A 20,520-nucleotide genomic window follows, 5' to 3' on the forward strand; every position below is an offset into this window, starting at 1 on the left:
TCACTTTTCAACATAGTGTCCGTTTACTCACATATTATTGTGAAACTACAAATATCTTTTAAATAATTCACAAAGCAAAGCGTGGTCTTAAGTTGAAACTATCAAGTCTTGAATTCGGGTTTTCTGTGAAGCTGTGATGTTTCTATCCCTTTTCAACTCGCTGCGAATATGTATATAAATCTTGTCCGTCTCGCTCCTACTTGGGGAGGCTTGCGCGGAAAGAGAATGTGGGTAACGAACGACCTTTTGCCGTTACGGGCAGCAGTGCGGAGCAACCATTCACCGGGAGTGGTATACTCGGTCCCCCATACAACATCGTTCCGAACATCTGACGGCCTGAAAAAATTACGTAAATATTACAACATTCATACATCGATTATGAAATGTATGTAATCGCAGTTAACAAGCCCTAACGTTGATGTCCTGATTCCATTTTTTTTTAATTCAGTGTTTTGTGTTCGCGGTTTATTTTAGTGCGTCTTGTTTGACCCTGGTGAATTTATTTTATATAATTTCCTAACCCTGTTTCTTAGTGCTCGGACCGTCTGTGGTTTTGTTGTGTATTATTTGCCCCAGATTGGATTGTTACTGGTGCTGTTGGTAAGTTTTCTTTAGTTTAGCCTGAGGCTGTTTACATTTCGTTCAAAAATCACTTGAATTATTTCAGTTAATTATAATTGTTATAATAATTATACGTATATTATTAATAGCGTTGAATTTGTGTGAAATGTCCAACAGTGGATTTTCATTGAACGGGATAATGATGATGATGATGAAATTGTACGAAATAAATATATTATTTTATTATATTATACCTATATAATAATTATTTTGTTATTTATGTACATATGAGAAATTTTAGGTTTGTAGCAATTTATCGATTAAGTAATATCTGCTAAACCCACTCTAAACAATTGATATTCGGTATATTGCGTTATAAGTAGAGACGAGATTCTGCACGTATTACACAAATAACATTGGCACCTAATTACAATTTTGTAACCCGACTAAAATAAATTCTATACACCACTTCAGCCAAGTTTAGTCTTCAAGTGTGGTTGCAGTCAAGGGCTAATTTGTAGTGGGATAAAAAAAATACACGCATGTCTCTAAATATTTGTCAAAAATATACAACGTAATTTTCAATCTAAACCCAGAACCACAGAACTGTATTTGCTTCTTCACTTTTTATGTGGAGAAAAAATGGGTGACAAAAATAAGATAGCTACAATATAACCCAACTTCATATCTGCCTTGTAATAAGATACTCCCAGTAGCCCTTACTTTGGACATGAAAGCAAAGGGCAATTCGACGCTTCGAACCCTTAACGAACTTAATTACTTACGAGGAAATACATTTCTTTTGTGAAATTCGTTACAGAGATCAAAAAGGAAGAATAAATCTCAACAATAGGCTATTTGAACGACGTAGAAAGGTACCTTTATAATGAGCTCATATAATGGTATCGATTGGATGGTAGGTAGGTGTTTAAGATCAGTGAAAAATATTGTTGTTTCAAAATCCAATTCTTCAAATCTGATACGACTTAAATTAAACTAACTTATTATGCATATAGACTTTTCCAAAATGAGGTTGTAACAACAGTTTATTTACAGAGAAAAATATATATTATTCTTTATCACATATCACACTAAATGGTTATGTACACGATGAAATACAACAATCTCGACAGAAAAAAATTGCATTTAGTTTTCTTAGTATTTAGATATAAAAAATTGGCATAAACTAAAATATAGTTGTTTATATCTATACTAATATTATAAAGACGTACATTTTGTGAGTTTGAGACACTGTCGGGGGTAATCTTTGGATCTACTAAACCGATTTTGAAAATTCTTTTACCGATATAAAGCCACATTATTTGTGAGTGTCATAGGCGTATTAAACTAAAAACTAAAAAGAACATTTCGAGGTAGTCGGATTAACAAAGTTAGTCGGAGAAAAAACGCTCGCTGCCTTAACGATGAGAGATATATGATTGCGTTCTATAGAAAAGTTGTAGAGCTTGATAATGCCCACAAAAAAGACCGCGATAGCATATGTATAACTATTATATTTAAATCACAAAAAGTAGTTTTTTATTTTGAACAAATAATTAAAATCGTTAGGTCATGTTTATTGGTCCTAGTATTAAAAATTATGAATTCTTATCAAAATAAGTAAACCAATCGTCTTAAGTATATGTGTAGATATTATTGATTATTTTCGTTGTTTAATTTTATTAAAACTATAACACGACCTCAACTGAGCGGCCGTTTTAGTTTGCAAAGTTTTACATCCGAATCCGGTCATGTTATGTTCTTAAGCTTAGGTTATATACAAATTCAGAAGGCAGTATTTAAGGCGCAATATATGTGACCAGTGGAGTTATGGTAAGATCATTGTTCGGATTAGTGATTTACGGCCAAAAAATTTTGGGGCCGAGAGATTCCGAATGGAAAAATAATGAAAACAGAACGCACCCATCTCTACGTTTCAATAAAACATTCGCGCCTAAAAAAAAGCTACGGCCAGTGTGTGGTTGGAATTAGTATAATCACAAATCTGACTGTTCTAAAAAAATGCTGCAGATTTCTCTTCACTATAATATATGAGTGTGTTATTTTATTTTGTATTAGAACTTTAGAAGGGCCATGTATGTATGTTAGAAGATTGTAGTAGTAAAGCTTCTTGTGACAGAGCTCGTTTTGGGAGGTAATAACAGTGAGTGATACAGCAATTGAAACAATGCTGTGTTCCGGTCTGAAGGGCGTGGCTGCCGGTGTAATTACAGGCACATGTGACTTAACACCAACGCCTCAAGTTGATGGACACAGGATGACCCTTTGCAGGATGTATTCCTGAGCTTATCCACCACGCCAAAAAAAAAAAAGGATGTTTCCTTGCATGCCTATAGGATGTTTCCTACAAAGTGTTGTCAAAGTCAAAGTCAAAAATATCTTTATTCTAGTAGGCCCATTTGATGCGTACATTACATGAGAACTACACGGTAGTGAGATGATGGCGATAACCATATTCGTAAACTTAAAACTAAAGTTACGAGGGTTCTAAGCAGAAACCCACAATAAACTGAACCGGGTGTTTTTTTTTGTTATCACCTTCTCACATCGTCATTTAAAATTATTAGAAGAGCAACCTGGTTAGAGCTATAACTCACACCCCACCCATTATACTAAAATAATTATACTAGGATAATTATAACTTCATAGATTTCAAAAAAATTCGCGCATGTAATAAACCCCTGGCATGGATGGCCAGTGGAAATGTCACGAGTTATAATTTTATGCAATATTTTATCATTGAACAGATATTTGCTGGACTTTGTATGAGGCTGCATATCTTGTATATTATTGATCAAAACGAATGTGAATGAATGAATGAACGAATCAAAATAAATGAGTAAATATATTTAGTATGGTGACAGCAGAACAGAATAAAGTTTTTCATTCAGCATCAGATATCAGAATAAACTTCCTCATCCAGCGGGTGTCGTACGAACGAAGAAAGAAAGAAAAGCAAGAAAGAAAATACATTTATTCATGTTAAGTATTACAAACAGTACAGTACTAAGGGAATGTAACGGAGAACTAAGCACTTCCATCTACTGCGATCTCTAACCCTTCTTCCCAGTGTAGCGTGTTTATTATGGGCAAACCTTCCCATTCCCAGAGGCTTTTAGTCCACCAGACTGGCATACGCCATTAAGGCACGTGACATTTATCATCCAAGTAAAAAGTTACTTTTTAACTAAAAGAAATCAACAAGTAACCAACAAATGCTGAGAAAGTTCTATTGTGTAACAGCGGCCCATTCCACAAATTACATAACCGCACGAATTTTTGTGTTTTTTTTTTTCGAATCACGACCACCTCGTAAACATTTCGTAATAATTGAGTATCGTGATCAGGTGGCCGGTTGAACTCGTTTTCTTGTAACCATAATTATAATTACGCTTAATGCTTTCATTTATATCAATAACAGGTAAATAAGCAAGTGCTTTACCGAGTTGTTGAGAGGAACAGGTATTTTTCTTTTATAAATAGCGTGAGTGGCGTTGGAAAACCCTCCGCGAAAGTTGACATAAAGTCAATCGTAGGGTATTGCTGGACAGTTGTGTTGAGTGTGAAAATTCCTACAAAAGATGATTTACATGAGAATTGATACATGACTGACGATTTACATGAGTATTGATACTAGTAATAGATGTGGTAAAATTATAAATTAAAATTCAAAACTTTATTCATGTAGGCCTATCACAGGCACTTATGAAGCGTTCATACATATATGTTTACATAATTTTAAGGGGATGGTGATAACTTCGTTTGCCAACTTAAACCTAAAGCTTCCAGGGTTCCAAACGCGCCCTGGTCTAAGAAGAGCCCACAACAATACATAAAATAAAAAGGGCAGGGCTCAGTTAATCAACATGTTGCCCGTCGGGATGAAGTCCTCAGTTCAGGTCGTGAGAAATAGGTAGGTACTTGTCCAAAAATCGACTATCAGTAATTTTAAATTCAACTCGAGTATCGAAATTTGGACTTCAAGTCCAAATTTCGATACTCGAGACCTTCCTAGTTGGAAAAGCTAAACTAGTTAGCCAATGAGGAAATAAAATGAAGATAAGATCTACTATAAAATAAACAACTAATTTATAATATTCAGGTATATATATAAATTGCCAATTAATATTGAAACCACATTTGTGAGTGCTGTGGTCTTAGAAGTGGGAGGTCCAAGGGTCGATCTCCTGTGGGAATCATTTGGGAACGTACAATTTCTGCTTATTCTCTGCTCTGATCTGGTAAGAGGCTTTGTCGGTAGGGCGGTAAATACGCGATGTAAGATTCCAATGTGATAACGCAAGGAGACTAAATAATGGTATGGATTTAATATATATAGTGGAAAAGAATAAACCTTCGGTATAAAATTGCCTTTGTTTTTATATCAAAACCAAGATCAAACCAAACAAAGCATCGCCAGTGTTAATAAAACCCAGTCACAAGTAAGATCCGGCTCGGCGCCTCGGCCGTGGCAATTTGCATTTCGTAGTCACCATGGAATTCTTTGCGACATCGAGTGCGCCGCCGAGAATTGTAAGATTAAATGACTTAGCCAACTTGTATAAGGGCTTATCTAGACATATCAGGGTCAGGGTTTTTTCTTTGGACCACCGGAACTGTAAAATCAGTCAGTTACAAACTTGCTGTTAGATGTTCCTATATACATATTATATAATAACAGTAAAATGAAAAACCAAAATCCAAGACACTAAAAACTAGACGGGAACTATATTAAATTTTTGTTTGGTGTTTTTACAATTTATTCGTGTAAAAACTGTTTAAATCGTGTCGTTAAAAATGTGACTTGACTTGGACATGATTTGGAACACTGATTGAATAAAAGTGCTATTCAAAGTTATAGCTATGTATCATTTTTATATTTTTTTCTAACTTTTTTTATTTCTTCTTGCCCGGGATAGCACGTTAACTACGTAACTTAACACAAGAATAAAAAACAACAACCCCTCTTTCCTCTATGAGATAGAATATAATTGAACAGCAATAGCTCATTAAATAAAGCTTTATGGTACATCCTTTGTCGTTGTCGGCGGATCCTTGACGTGATATATTTGGATGTACCTTGAATGATACTAACTATTCTGTTAATATAGAGTAAAGAATATTTAGAATTTTTACAAACGTGACATAAATTCTTATTAAAAATTGCAGTTTGTTTTGAAACGAGTGATTAAACGATGTACAGATTACTATTTTCCAAAATAATTCAAATGGAATGCTACTAAACATTGTTATTAAGACAAGTGATTTCGACAGCAAATAAATTTACTTTACTCAAATTTAATAAACGTTTGTGCATAATTACAGGCCACAATAAATAAGACGTTTGAATAAATTGACATCATGAAAGCATTTAAATTAATTGAAATAAGCAACCTTATAACAATTACATTGATTTATTAATTAGTTATAAAACATTTTTATTTTGAAATAAAATATTTTGTTAAATTGAAAAACGAACAGTTTAAACCTTTCATTTTAGTGATTTTGTTATTCCAGCAACATTTTATGTAACTTGAGCCACGGAATCAATATACTTACCCAAGCTTCGTATTCTTTTTCGATTTCGTGGCAGCTGTTACGTGGTAATTGCAATAGTTTATCTGCACTAACGGATACGCTGCTGAGGTAACATAAATCGGCTATTGACTAAAGAATTCGGGCACATTGAAATAGGCCGCATTGCATTCGCAAATTTGTTTCCGTGAAGTAGAGCATGTATCGGGGACTGCATCGAGTTTAATATGTAATAGCCCAGGTGGATATACTGTGGAGCGCTTCGAAACATTCCATACCTACTCTGTATTCACCGTTAAAATTTGGGCTTCAGTATATATGAACGCGTTCAGTTAGAACTCCTTGTAAAATCCAATATTTAACTCTAATGCCATGTTAAATCGGTACCAACTGATAGTTGGCTTTTATAGAGTACAATATTTTACAGTTACTAAACTAATTTAATATGCATTAGTTAATAATTCCGCTGCTTTATATTAGTTTTTGGATTTGTTTATAAACGGAATAAAAACAAATGCAAACACGTAAATCTCACTCCTCCAACCATAATTAAAAAAAATTGTGGCTTAAAAATCTATTACACCTAGTTATTTTCGCTAATATTATCCAGTGAACCCTCAACCACTAACCTTGTGACTAACAGTTTAAAAGTACCTACTTTACATGACTTATTCATATATACACTTGCTTTAATGTATATCAACAGATAGGTAGAGGTATAAACTAAGATTAACCTTAATGTAATGGAGACGAGGGCCTCTCAGTACCGTTGCTTGAAGATAAATTAAATCAAATACAATTAATTATATTTAATTAAATACTACTAAATTAAATTTAAATGAAATACTCAAATATTGGAATTCAATTAAATAATTAAACTTATTCTATACAATGTTAAAGAGTGCAACATTTTATTTGAATTCATATTTCAAACATATATATGTAGGTATCAGATATTATAAACAATTTTAGGATGTTAAAGTTGAAAAAAACGTCTGTGAAAGTAATGTCTAACATCATACACACAATTTCCCCATAAACATGAAAAACTTAGTCCTGTATTTAAATCTGGCAATAAAAATGACTTAAAGAATTACAGCCCAATTAAAATCTTACCTGCACTTAGTAAGATCTGGTGATTTCAGCTGTCTTCATTTCTTATGTAGGAATACCCGAAAGTTACCATGTCGCTATTTGTTTGCGAGTTGATATATTTTTTCTGACTCAGAGAAGCTGTCAGAACGTCAACAGTAAAGTTCTAAACTTTGTTTGCAGTCAAATGCCATATGTGAGTCACAGATCGTTTTCGAGGTCGCTCGCTGTATCCGCCTCCTCCCATCCACGCTGTTTTCGATTCTTACGCAAGCTCTCTTCGAACATTAACTACCTGTGTCGTGCGTGCACAAAATATTAACAGTCGCGAAATTTCAAATTCCGTGATAACTTCTTCCTTTCTAGAACTCTTTTTAGGAAATCTAGACTTCTATATACTAATATTAATAATATTTTTTGAACGTAGAGTTTGGTTGAACGCGCCAATCTCAGACAGGTTATTTATTGTTTGGAGCGAAAGACCAATAGGAGCGGAGCATCAATGAACAATGTTGCAAAAACGGGAAATATTACTTTTAGGAGCTTCGGCGTAAACGTTCAAAATATATATTACCGAATTATATTTATTATATATGTCGAATATATTTAGTTAGTTCGAATTCTGTCTATTAAAATATTTCAATATTTTGGACATAGATTATATACCCTGGATTAATTTATACAACATGGTTTACTTTATACAACAGAAAATCCACGCACGATTTATGAAAAACCAAATTTCAAGTCAATGAGTTATAATTAAGCCAGGCCCATAGCAAACTTCCTTAAAATTAGTTCGCGATGTCCGCGTACACAAAATTTCAATATTTACGTCTTTTTCACACCGAGTAAGACGCGAGGCGCACCTAGTGTATTGCAGTATATATTGAGCCAATCACTTTAGTTCGTTGGTTGCAAACTGGGATGCGAACCTGCGATTACTTCGTTATCCATATTTGAACATATTATCCACTACAGTTACAAACGAGTATAATAGAGTAATTTTCAAAAGTCGGCATTAAGTTAAACTTAGCCTGATTTCCTAAGTTTTCATGATTTGGAATATCATTTACATAATTTTCATGGGCGCGAAGTCTATTTTATTTATTACAAATGCAAAATACTTCAACTATTTCTTGAAGAAGTTTGGAAATTGACTGTAAATTATGCTAACGATTAATTGGAATTCAACATCCTTTAGAGTTTTTCGATTAAAGCGCGTGATGTAATGTAAAGGACGTTTCACGTTACAACCGGTACAGGCGGAGGTTCGTTCGTTCATATATTTTTCCGTCGTGCCTCTAGCAACTGAATGAAGGCCCACGAACATAGATTAGTTCGGGATACTAATAGTTTTTACCAGAGGAACTCACCAGTGTAGAAGAAATTAATTTATACAAATCTATATATTTTTTAATAGTTATAATTGATGGACCAATCAGATTACCAAGGCCTGTAAAGAGAGAATCACTGCGCCGGGCATGCAAAAAAACTCCTCTTCAAAGTGCCGTCCGTCCGTCCATCCATCAACCTGAGGTGTTAAGCCTCATCGCCCTGTAATTACATCGGAAACCATCAATGCTGTTTAGTGGCAGGAATAAGCATTGCGGTAGTACTCCACAAATACGAGCTCTGACACAAAGAGCTCTGCTACTACTTTATTAGCTTTCACAACCACCACAGGGGACCTGTGGTTTAAGCCCGTCCCGTGGAGGGTGTAACGAGAATAAACCTTTAGATTCCAACCCGCTTTATATCGCGAAGTTATTGAGGATTAAAATTCTAATTAAAACTCTATTAATATGATTTACAGAAAATTTACAACATTTATACTAGAAATAGTTGAAATGTTTTGCTTGAAGGTCGGGGTTTTATCTATAGTAGGTAGGTACTAATATATTAAGAGGGAAGCTTTTTTGTTTGTTTTCACCAAATAGGGTACGAAAATACTGGACCGACGATAATATAGAAAGCTAAAATATCACGTATATTTATAGGCTATAATATTTTTTCACAAGTTATTGATCCTTATGTACCTACTTACCTACTAAGTGATTAAATAATATTTATATTGTTAATTGTTTATATGTAATAGAATGTATTTGCTAGAATTGTGGGTCATAATAAGTTGTTTTACAATAATTAAAATACACTCCTACACAATCTGCTGTCAACGACAAATCGTGCAAATCTTTTTTGATTATATTGAATAATATTCAATGTCATTCGAAACCAAAATTAAAAATAACAATGAAATTAAGTAGGGAAATGAAATTAATTAAGTGAAGGATTTCAAGTTAAATTTTAGTTCTAATTGTCTTTTAAATATTATATAATGCTTATTAATATGCTTGTAAGAAGAAAAAGAAGAAGAAGAAACACTTTATTGCACGTATAACATACAGGAAAAGAAACAGTAAGGAGTATACAGTACACAATGTAGACATGCAAAGGCGGCCTTATTGCTGCAAGCAATCTCTTACAGGCAACCTTTGTAGATAGGACTTACAGCAAGAGAACGGGATAATGCCAAGAGTGTTGATAGATATACATAAATACCAAAATGTAAGAATAAGATACAAATACATATATAATTTAAATAAATATACGTAATATATAAAATAAACCTACATGATATATTAATAGAAAATATACATAATATATATAAATATATAATAAACATAATATATATAAGTAGATTTTAACACACAGTTAAAAAAAAAAAAAAAAAGAATATAAAGAATCTACTTCAAATTTCATCACTCAAAGAGAGGTAGTAGTCCTTCAGACGACTCTTAAATATCGGAAGGGAACTACTTCCACGGATTGTACCTAATATATTACCTACAATAATCAGCGAGGCAATATATATAGCGTTCATAGTCAGTTATCATAGACGGTTCCCGAGGGACTTGTAAAAACCTTAATTAACGCGGACGAAGTCGTGGGCAACAGTTACATATAATTTGATATGAACGATAGCAAAGTTTTTCTGGAATTCTATGCGAAGTTCAAACTACAATACTAGACCGTCTAGAGGGCAATAACAGTTCTAAGGTTAAAGCCTTGTTAAGAGCATTATATTATTCTAAGATTCATGTAGGTACATATCTATTGCGGTTACAAAACCGCAGAAACACAATAAGAAACATTGATGCATTTGATAATAATAAAACAAAGTAAAATACATACTTTAATAAGTGTAGCAAACAGGCACTGTTTGTTTGTTTGCTCGGTTCAACCACTGCACCGAATTCCTGAAATTTTGCACGCAATAATATATTAATAATATACCTACATAATACCGGAGAACGGAAGCGGTGATGCGGTGAAGCCTATGCGTTCGGCTTCACTTTCGAGGGTCCGAGATCGAATCCCAGCACGCACCTCTAACTTTTCTAAGCTATGCTCATTTTAAGCAATTAAAATCTCACTCAATTATAATCCAACTGTGAAGGAAAACATCGTGAGGAAAATTGTATGCCTTACCTAAAGTTCTCCATTATGGCGTGTGAAGTTCACTAATCCGCCCTGGGCCAGCGTGGTGGACTACGGCCTAAACCCTTCTCATTGTGCGCTGTAACGGGCCGGTAATGGTTTGATATGATGCATAATACCTATAGCTTGTATCTCTGATATGGCCACAGTATTCTTTAATCTCCAAAACGCACTCTAGTATAGAACCGTTTCCGGGGGCTTTCATAAACCGATCTTAACGGAAATGTTGCGTAGAGTTTGCTTGCTTTCTGTTCATATGAAAAAAGCGGAACTACGTAGGCGGAGTTGCAGTCAACAGCTGGATTAAAATAAGTCATTTAAGAATATCGGCGTTAAACCCTTATCATACTGAGAAGAGACCCATGCCATGAAGTGGGCCGGTACCTTACAGGTTTATGATAATGAATGATAATGATGATTAAAAATAACGTACCACCTTTAAAAAGAAAGTTTAAAAATAAAATAAAAATGTTTAATAACAAATTGCAATCGATTCTACGTTTAATAATAACATTACAGTTTCACGGTACATTAACAGAAATTTCGACAATTTCGAGTGAATAGTTGCAAAATTCTTGTTCTAAAATAAAGACCGAGTAGGTATTTTCTTTATATCTTATTTTAGATATCAAGAATATTATCTATCGGTTAAAGAAGTGATGAAAAGTTTTTCTTAAATCAATTCAATAAAGGGGTTGAGCAACTTCTGTAATTTAATTGATTCAGTAATTTTGTTTATGCTTGCCTATAATTCACCGTTCACAGAGTTTTTCTACGCTAAGTATCTAGTCCAAGGTGTAGCTTTCGGAGCGTGAAAAATTTTATTATGCCCATACCATAGTAATAACAAAATTTAGAGTCTTAAAAAACACCTTAGATGTCTTATTTAGTGAAATACCTAATTGAAATAAGGCTTCTAAGGATGTTTTTAAAACTCTATATTTTATTATACTATTGGGCTTCAAAGATGGAAAACTAATTGAAAAGTAGATAATTTCTATTAATTTTCGTATTTATTATACGAAAATTAATAGACATATTTTTACGATTAAATATAATTATATAATTATATTTAATCGTATAATCATACTGATAAACAAAAAACTAACGTACACATGAATAGTAGGTAACTAATTGTAGAAATTCATGATGAGAAGTCTAGATACCTACCCATTTGTATTATCTTTTTTTTAAGCAATTAAAATATCACTTGGTTGGTCATACCAACTGTGTGGAAGAAAACATCGTGAGGAAACATCGTGGAGGTTCTCAAAGGTTTGTGGATTCCACCAATCCGCACTGGGTGGTGGACACCGTGGTGGACTACGGCTTTAACCCATTTTAATTGTGGGGGGGGGAGACCCGAGGCCTGTAGTTGGCAGGTAATGGGTTGACAATTGATATGATGTCGATGAAGATGTATACTTTAATGCTGAAATAGTTTTTTATAATTATTAAATATAATTTTACATTTTCCTATCCATTACTCAGCTCTGTCAAATAAAAATGTATTTGTCACTCAAATTCGTTCAGAAATCGAAGTACATACATTACGAAAATATTTTACGTTATAATAAAATACGCCGTTCGAATTGGAAAACTCTTTTAAGTTAAATTTAAAATTTCCTGGTTCTACCTCCTTATCCGTTGTATGAAAAAGCTGTTACAATAAGAACTTTTATTCGGGAAGGTGTAATTCATCGCGATGATCCAACTTGTTTTATACCTACGTGTTTAGCTACACCTAATCCATCACTGTACTAGAGATATTGCTTAACGACGTCGATACAGTAAGAAATGTGACCTTCTGCCAGAGATTTTACCGTGATTTAGATGCCTAGTGTTTTATGCAATCAATTTGGTGTATAGTAATGGATTATGGAACTCGATATTCTATAGGAAATTAATAAATTGCCATCTAGCCCCAAGTAAGAGTAGCTTGTGTTATGGGTACTAAGATTACGGATAAATACTTTTATGAATAATACACATGAAATACTTATAATATACAGATAAACACTCAGACACTGAAAAAACATTCATGTTCATCACGCAAACATTTTCCAGTTGTGGTAAACCTACCGATGGGTAGGATTACCACAACTGGAAAATGTTTGCTTGGACTCAAAAAGCAGGGTCGCTGCCCACTGCTCCAATTGGCCGTCTAACAGGTTCGAAGATTTGGAAATTTATTGTAAACTACCTCAAGTTTCCTACTAAATATACTAAACCTTTTATATATGAAAATTGTGCTAAAAGTTATAACTTTTAGCACCAAGAGGGCGCCCGATGTAACCTTGCCGACTTGACAGGATTTTTTTTTCTGGATACAACAGGCTATCCCTCACCCATTGCTGGGCAGTGGCATGCACTTCATACAAGCTCAAAAGCACTGCCTACCCTAATGATTTTATATAGCTCGTATTTGAAGGGAATTTTTCAATTTCATGCCATGCGTCTGTTTTATGCAAACCCTGGCTGAAAACCCTGATCACGCCACTGCTGCTAGGTAAATAGACGTTTCAGCAAGGTTATGTCGAGTAACTTAGATTCAAATACACACAAAGTTATATATGAGTGGCCCGTGGTCTGAGAACTTGTTTGCTCGACAATGTATTATATTTATTTAAATCAATGATGTAGTATCCTTACCTATAGCATCGCATACATTGGAATCTGTCGAAACCAATCAGACAGTAAATGTGTGTACCGCGATGGAATAATATAAATAAAAATATAATATAATATATCATATTTTCCCGTCACGTATTGGGTTACCGTTCTTTGTTACGTGAGCCACTTTCTGTGAGTGAATAGGACCGAAGGACTGAGATGTGCGTAGAATATGATTAATTATTTCTTACTCATGAACTATAAGGTCGCATGTGGCCTTGCTTAGTAAGGCACCTATGTTTCTTAATGATATCGTATATGGAATCAACTTTCTAGAATACCATGGTTAGTTATGGTAGGGTTGTTTGCCTTATATCATTTAAATAGCAAAGGTATGTATCAGTAATTGTTAGCTGTAACCGTACGGAAACCATTATTAGTGTATATACTGAAGAACTAAAAATAGCATTATATATGTGAAGTTTAATATAGGTATTCTTAGTAAATATATCAGCTACAAACTCGATTAAGAATGTCTATATTTTTCGGGGATCAAATAGTATGTCTACACCTGTCTAGCGTTCTATACTCTGTGCCTAATTTCAAAAGGTTGTGTGGTGTGAAAAAGTATAAACGCAGGGATATTATACTTTTGCATTTATGTTATTAGATACATTAGATATCTATAATATAAATGTTTCATTTGTTTCTACCCTATTTTTAAAACAAAAGTATGAATTGAGGTCAAAACGTTCATTGAATCGTCAGATCGTGGTCAGACCTATCGGTCAATTCGTGCGTGCATTCTACAAAAATACACATACCTACTATACGAGATAGATTCGTCGTTTTAAAATTCTGAAAAGTTTGGAACATTGTCCTAGAATAAATAAAATAATAAGATAACTTTTGCACTATTGTATTCAGTTTTCGTGTTATACGTCTATCAGGTTATATATATAAAATAAATAACTTGAAGAGTTCTGATAATTTTCATAGAGTTAAACCACTTTAAAAGAATAAAATATTTTTCTAAATCAATACTCAGCTGACAGAGATATTGTTGAAGAAAAAAAAAACACATAAAACCCCTTTTAAGTCGGTTGAAAGTGATAAGTACCTATGTTATTTTAAAGAAACTAAAATATAAAGTAAGCGTGTATTTAAAAGTGCCTAGACTTATTGAAGTGACCCCCCATCTATTCAACAACTTTACATAATGAAATGCTAAAGAATCCACGGCGGGGGAATTAAAAAGGAGTCCACTGCAGTGTTTTCCTAAATAAATGAGCTTTGCGTTGAAGTGGCGTTTATTGCCTTATCTCAAGAAGAATGATAGCATTATAGGCCGGACAAAAAACTCTTACCAAGTCTTTGAACCTTGGCAGGAAGCCTTGAAACCAAGCCAACTTCGCTGCATCGCGTAGGCTAAACTTGGATGTGTTTTGAAAACTTCGTATCGAATAAAGTCATTATTTTTTAAATCAAACCGGGCTGTTTTCGTACCGACTCTTGTTTTAAATTTTACTTTTGTAAGATTTACTTTATAACGTTTTATTTTTTATGTGGTAAAATTAATTTAATTAGTAAAAGTGAACATAAGTGAGACGATAGGATTCCATACGTAAAATTTTTTTTAATCACAGTTTTGCTTAATCACTGCCACAATCTCAAGGAAATTTTCACCATATATCTGGTCAAAATTTCCTTAAAACCTCGATACGGATGAACATGTACAATACTTTTTATCCTGCAAGAACCTACCACGGCCTAGTTACCGTTAAACCCTTGAAAGCGATCTTGATTGTGTGTGAGTGTAACACGCAATCACACCCTACATCGCGGGATATTTCGGTTACTACAAATCCGTCGACAAAACAAAAAGTGTCAGCAAATTCGCGCAGTTTATACCTAAGCGTTCTACCCCACGAAAAATGCCGTCATTCTTTTTGTTTTGTTCTTGACACGCCCCATACATGATCTGGGGTAATGTTGAAATGGAATTTGCGTAAATTGAACTTCGCAACTTTGCCTAACAGTCTCCGCTTTCGTCATCAAAATATACATATAAGCGTTGTAACAAACAAGTTTGAAGAGAGTTTTAAAAATTTCCTTTATGACGTCTAGTTTCACGTAAAGGAGAAAATTTTACCGAGGAAATGTGAAAAGACGAAGCCACATTTGTGACGCAAGTGGACTTTTTAAAAAGTTTTATGTGGTAAAATTTATGCGCCAACAATAACTAAATAAGTATTTTAACTATTGCTGGCTATTCAATACATCGATAGTTCTTAAAATACCACAAGTAATTGGTCGCCTATTTGAAAACTAAAGGTAGTAAAGAATAAACAAATCAGATAAAAGGTTCTTTGGTTTAAATGGGATACACTTCAATTTGCTTCGTACAGAGACAATATTTTTACCAGCTTCAAAATGTATATTTTATTTGGATTAGCTGTTGCCTTCGTCCGCTTTTTAATTGAACGATTTCACTCAAGAACCGTTAATGTTCTTGGGGTAAAGAGAATTATATTATATCCTGTTCCTGGATGCAAGTCCAGGTGGCTATGCAAAGATACACTATCACATTTATGAAAGTAGTAATTATTTAAAATACATAAAAATCTGCTTTTAATTGTTTCAATATTACCAGCTCAGAATTCAAAATCTAAAAAATCTAAAATTATTTATTACCTATTAATATCGAACTACATACGTTTACGTGTGACAGCCGATTGGCAAAGTGGACAGCGACCTTTCTTTCTAAGCCCTAGACCGTGGGTTCGATTCTCACAAGTGAAAAATGTTAATGTGATAAACTTAAATGTTTTTCATTGTTCTGGGTGTTTTTTATAAGTTAGTTATGTTAAAGTGTATTATTTATAAAAATATTCATCAGTTATCTTAGTAACCGTAACTCAAGCTACGCTTACATTGGGACTAGATGGCGAAGTGTGTATTGTCGTAGTGCATTTATTTATTTTTATTTAAAACGTTTCCAAATTAGAAACATTTATAATAAAATCAAAATTCCACCTTTTTAAGATCAGTGACCACATAAACAGACAAAGATGACGATATGGTGATGTAATCGCATTCAAATAAAATTATCATCGCTCGTGCTAAGAATCCTATGTAAATGTCTTCACTTCATCGTTAAAACAAAATCAACTTAATAATAGGCTTTTCGGTGCCCGGAAAAGGTCAGCTGTAAATATTACACTATATCCCCAAAGGTCACTTCGAGGTTACACCGACTCGGGTCATCGTTGCCTATAAAATCGGCCACTATTAAGATATTCAATATTGTTTATTTTATCATGTTTGGATTAGAAATTATAGTACTCGTAGATACTACCTTTTGCCCGCGTTTATTACAGTTTTTTTTACAAATCCCGAGGGAGTTTAATTCCTGGAGACTTTTTATCCTGCACAAATACTCAGGAACCGTCCGCGTCCCTGCTTTGTTAAAAAATAACTTTGTAAGGCTTCACAGAAAAACCGATCTTGAAAAAATTTTGATTAATGATTACTTTGTGAAGACAGACATAGTTATCAAAAATTAAATTAATATTTTTATGAAATATATACATAAATTCCTAAAATATACATATAATCACCCGGACACTGAAAAACATTCATGTTCATCACAAAAATATTTTCCTTTCGTGGGAATCGAACCCACGGCCTTGGACTCAGAAAGCAGGGTCGGTGGGCACTGCGCCAGTCGGCCTTCATATATGTATGAAAGCGCTAAGTTTTAAGCGCTAATTAAAAAATAAATAAGACAGACTATGTAATAATAATAGTATTGTAGTTAGACTATCTAATAGGCTATATAAAATAACGCCATTCCACTGATAACGCGTTAGACACCGCAGTGGTTATTCTTGTACTTTTACATATACAGCAAGAAGATATAATAAAAAAAGAAAACACTGAGCTCACGATAAAGTCTAGAATGTTTTTATACCGACGTGCAAAAACACTTATCGTACAGTTTTATAAAAGTATCGATTATACCATAAAAACCTCGCAGCGAAGCGTGGTTTGTGAGAAAGTTGGCAGCTATTTCACAGGTTTCGAATGTAAATATCAATAGATGACGAACAATTGCTTTCTAACCTAACCAGTCCATTCACTTTCCCTAAAATCAGTAATAAATAATTATATCACATTCATTATAATATTCGCTTTTACGGTTACTATTCTATTAAGACTACGTTCGCGTATATTTTCCCAAAACTACTCTCTTGCCTTATTTTACACTATATACCCCGACCCATGGTGTCACATCGCCCGCAAATGCCTTTAATTCATTTGATCGTCTTACAGCTGTAAAGTGATATTCTAGCTTATGACCTTCCGTAAGGATTTGATTTTTAGTTCGAGAGATAAGCGCGTTTAAATAAACAAACTCTTACTACTAGCTAAGTAGCAGACATTTTTTTTATAAAATAGTAGAATGTAACGGATAGGGCATGAAATATTATATGACCTCCCGGATACTCAGGAATGCTGATATGCTGGGAATGATGGAATGCTGAAGACCGTCGAATAGGTAATTTTATCAAATTCCGCGTTATATCGTATGTAAGGGTGCTACTGTTCTGACCCGTGATGGTATATAACAAAGTCGCTTTTTCGCGCTTTGTACGCTTAGATCTTTTACAATACGCAAATAATTTTCATGCGGTTTCCAGCAATAAATACAGTAATTGAAAAGGAAGGTTTATATGTAGGATTACATGCATAATATATAAGAGATAAGCAAGAAAGTATTTTTATACATATGTATATTTGTGCGCTTAGTGCATAATTTACCTTTTTTAAATTTTTTCCCTCTTATGGATACCACCAAGCCACGGGTTGCAGTGGTTCAGGCTCTTACCGACTAACCACGGTGTTCCAACTCTTTACCTGGGTCAGCTTACGATATAAATTAAATTAATGTACTACGGAATTGTTTTATTAATCGCTAGTATATATTTAATAAAATGGCGCATATGGTCAGCAGACAAGCCGACCACGGCGCGGCGGGTAGCAAGGGAATCTCTGGAATGTGACTAATATACATTTTTGAAATGACATATATAACTAAATATAATTAGAGCAAACTGAGTCGAAAAAAAAACTAATCAAGCCTTTGAAATTACCTTTATAAAATAAAAAAAATAAGCATAAAAATGTTTATTGTATTCAAAAACTTCAAGCGTATACGCATACCTATGCTGCTTGCTTTTATATAAAGTTATAAGTAAATAGCTTTTAATAAAATTCTAACATTGTGAAGCCGTGACCTGAACTCTGTTAGGACGTGCAGAGTTTAAAAATGCCTCAGAGTTTAGAGAAATGACCGCTAAGGAATACAGGCATTTAATATTGTTTTTCATTAACGCTTAACTTGCATGCCTCAAGATCCGCGCTCGGCTTCGTCCTCTTTTTTTTAGCTGTGAAGCCGTTCATAAGTAACAAAGGTTTATTGATGATTTTCTTGTAAATTTTTGACTGAATAGTCAGTAAAGGTAGGTATATTTTTTCAGCTATCGGTCCTGCCTCTGATCTATTTCCGTCGTGTCGGATCTACACTCGCATCGGAATATGAGAGTGATATGAAGAGAGTGAATCTGTGTTTGCGCGAAAACACAGATTCACTCTGTGTTGTTTGTTCTGTGTGAAAACATCAGGGAGAACCTAAACTGTATACTTGTATAACTGTACTGTAAATTGTGTTTATAATCGTAACTGATAACAGTAGAAAACATAAATTTCAAGCACAGAATTAAGTACATACATAAATCGTGTACCATCACGCCTAATATTGGAGTATCAAAATCAACTCCACTTACTAGTAAGTAGTGTTCGTTTTCACTGTTTTGAGGGTTGAATGGGGGTTCTGTACGTTTTTAATTCTATGATTATAAGTTTAATGTATGACTCATTTATCAATATGTATTTACTAATTGGATAATATTATGTACATTAGGATTGTAGAGAGTAGTATAGTAAGTAGGAGGTAGATACATGTTTAATATTTTTTCAGTTATGTTGTAGCATACTTATTTAGTTTTTTGGAGGAACAGAAGTTAGTATAAGTTGACGATAGACTTCGATGAGTAGGTACAAAGCTGGTTTATCAAGTAGCTTACGTCGTCGCGTTCGGAATGCTACCTCGTTTCTTTATTAAACGAAGGTTCATTTTATTGGAATGTTTTAAAGTTTCGGCATGACGTAATCAAAATTACAAATTTTATGTTATCGTTCATAAGTAAATTAGACGAAATGATCATGATAACGTCTCGGTATAAATTACTTAGAAAACCTGTTTTTATTGCACTAAGAAGGTTAATAGTTCTGATGAAATATAATACAAATAGGTATGTGTATTATTTTATTTAAATTTGTTGAAGTACGCAATTATGTTCTCTGTTTCATTTAGAGCGTGGCTTAATTCTAATGCAAGAAAATTTAAACGAGCTATGAATAGAAAATAAATGTTGTTTTACTACCTACGCGGTGTATTCTATAACTATAGGCACTTTTAGATTCTATTTTCCATAGGTGATGATGATTTTCGTCTGAAGCCTCAGCTCACTCGTAGGCTCTTAACGATTCAGAAGACGCTTAAGAAAATATAAATATAACAATTGACTCTAGCTAGGGAATTGTACCCGGGAGTTGCCATTAAACTTTTAAATTCCATTTCGCAACAGCGAACTCACCAGGGAGGTCGTGAAAATACCATATAACATTATATCCCCGATGATAATCCCGTGGGACATAACTAACATTGTTAAATAAGTATCTACTTATAATAATCCATAAACGTATGACTCTGTATTTTGGCTTTATGAATAAAGCACAGGGTCTGCTAACTTTAAAATTGAACTTATAATTAGGTAAAGAAGATTCAATAGGTACTAAAAATCTGTTCGTTATGAATTCGGCTTCATCTCTCCAACCGATTGACGTCCACTGCTGGACATACTAGTCTCTCGTAGTGAGCTCTGAAAACCACGGTCTAGAGTCGATTGTTTCCAGTGGCTCCTAGGGACTCGTTTAATGTCTGTCCACATCGTTGGGGGCCGACCAATGCTACGTTTACCTGTGCTGGGTCCCCATTCCAGCACCATGGGACCCAAACGTCCATTGGTTCTCCGAGTTATGTGCTGATCGCTGAGCTATATCGGTAAATCTAGC

The 20,520-nt window shown here is 34.0% G+C and overlaps 1 protein-coding gene across 1 annotated transcript in view; it reads left to right on the top strand.

Annotated features, from left to right (window-relative positions):
• Window positions 1-279: 279 nt before the first annotated feature.
• LOC120623410 (putative GPI-anchored protein pfl2) overlaps window positions 280-20,520 on the top strand; it is a 95,848-nt gene continuing 75,607 nt past the window's right edge. Inside the window, exon 1 of the mRNA XM_039889430.1 lies at window positions 280-600. The gene's annotated coding sequence lies outside the window, so the exon portion shown is untranslated. The remainder of the gene's footprint in view (window positions 601-20,520) is intronic.

The sequence above is a fragment of the Pararge aegeria genome, chromosome 4 (genome assembly GCF_905163445.1).
Source record: "Pararge aegeria chromosome 4, ilParAegt1.1, whole genome shotgun sequence".
Lineage (NCBI taxonomy): Eukaryota > Metazoa > Arthropoda > Insecta > Lepidoptera > Nymphalidae > Pararge > Pararge aegeria.